The sequence below is a fragment of the Stegostoma tigrinum genome, chromosome 11, assembly GCF_030684315.1.
Source record: "Stegostoma tigrinum isolate sSteTig4 chromosome 11, sSteTig4.hap1, whole genome shotgun sequence".
NCBI classification, from domain to species: domain Eukaryota; kingdom Metazoa; phylum Chordata; class Chondrichthyes; order Orectolobiformes; family Stegostomatidae; genus Stegostoma; species Stegostoma tigrinum.
In genome coordinates, this window is record NC_081364.1 from 9,968,263 (window position 1) to 9,970,396 (window position 2,134).

The following is a 2,134-nucleotide window of genomic DNA, read 5'->3' on the forward strand; positions in this document are numbered from 1 at the left end:
TTCATCCAGCTCTACACCTTGTTATCTCGGATTCTCCAGCATCTGCAATTCCTATTATCTCTCTTAGAAGCTGAGACATGGGTCTTGCAGGACTTGAGTTAAAAGCCCTTATAGAAAGCAGCTTCAAAAGGCTCCAGATATTAATACACATGACAGGGAACTCTTTTCATTAGGTATGGGATAATTAACAATACTTTTTCAAGATGGCAAAGACAGAAATGAGATTTAGGTCAATGTATCATGTATCTGGTTAAATTTACTATAGATATTAGAAGGTAAACATTCGTGGGACATACAGCTGTCTGCTTTTCATTCATCTTGAGATAAAAGCACAGCTGGAAAGGCCAACAAGTATTGGCTGTTCCCTTGGAGAATGTGGTGGCGAGTCACCCTCAAAACCACTGCAATCTGTGTGCTTTATGCTGATGCTGGGTGGTCTACCCGGTTCTCATTTGATTTTATTTTTCAGTAGTGGTTGACGCAGATCTGCGGCTCATCAAACGCTTACAAAGGGCACTTAAGAACCAAACACATTATGTTGTGGGCCTGGAGTCATGTGTAGGTCCTGGGTAAGGACTGTTGATTTCCTTCCCTGCAGGACACGAGTGAACCAAATGCATTTTTACCACGATTTGGCAATGAAAGTGACCATCATTCTGAGACTCAATTCTTATTTAAGCTTTCTGAATTAATTGAATTGAAATTCCTCAACTTCTGTGTTAGGGTTGGGCTTGTGAACTAAGTGACCCTACAATTAGATAAACATTTGGTCATCTAAATCAATAACTCTCTACCTACCACGGCATTACCATTATGATACAGTCTCCTACAGCACTACGTGAGCAACAGCTTATAGCCAAGACCATCAGATTGAAAATCTGATTTTCTATTAGCTGACCTGCCTTGGTTCAATACAGCAATACACCCATAAATTCCAACTAAAACAGCAGACTTAAAGTCAGGGCAGGGTATTTAGTATTTGTCAGTCGGTATCAACAATTTGTTCCAGGCTACATTTTTTTGGAGAAACCTGTCATACTCACGAGTTTCAGCCAGGATTCACTATCTGAGTTTAACTGCTCCTTTCACAGCCTGTCTGAAAATGGATCTCACCGTCTAGCTTGCCATTAGACATATTGAATCACAGAACTTTTAAAAAAATCATTCATGGCATGATGGTATCACTGGCTAAGCCAGCATTAATTGTCATTCCTAATTGCGTATCAGGCATTTAAAGTCAACCACATTGCTGTGGATCTGAAATCACATGACTGGACCAGTTAAGGATGGCAGTTTCCTTCCCTAAAGGACATGAGTGAATTAGATGGGTTTTCTGTGGCAATCAACAATGGATTCATGGTCATCATTTAGACTCCTAATTCCAGATTTCCCAATTTCCACCATCTGCTGTGGCAGGATTCGAACATGGGTCCCCCAAACATTACCTGGATCTCTGGATTAACAGTCCAGTGATAATTACACCAGGCCATTGCCTCCCCTGTGGAGTTACACAGTATAGTCGATTTGGTCAATTAAGTCTGTACCACCAAAGCTACACTCAATCTACACTAGTCCCACTCTTCAACACTAGGCCCATTGCCTTGAATGATATTTCAAGTGATCACCCAAGTACTTTTTAAAGGTTATGAGGTTTCCACCTCAACTCCCCTGCCAGCCCCATGCATCCCAGACTCCACCACCCTCTGGGTGAAAAGAGTTTTCCTTCAAGTCCTCTCTAAACCCAGACACACCTTCCAGGTGAAGCACTGTTTTACTTGCACTCCTCTTCAATCTGGTCTACTGTATTTGCTGCTCACAATGTGGTCTCTTCTACTTTGGGGAGATGAAGCTCAGATTGGGCAACTGCTTCGAAGAACACTTACATTCTATCCACAAAAATGTTCCTGAGCTTCCATACCCTTGTGTTCCCTGGCCAACATCTCTTTCTCAGGCTTGCTGCAATGCTCCAGTGAATGCTGCTAAAGCTGGAAGAACAACACCTCATCTTCTGCTTGGGAATGCTACAGTTTTTTGGACTCAATATCGAGTTCAATAATTTTAGGGCTCGAGCACCTTCTATCATGTGCTTAGCCCAACCTCCATACACCAGGTATTGTCATCACATGGGCTGCCA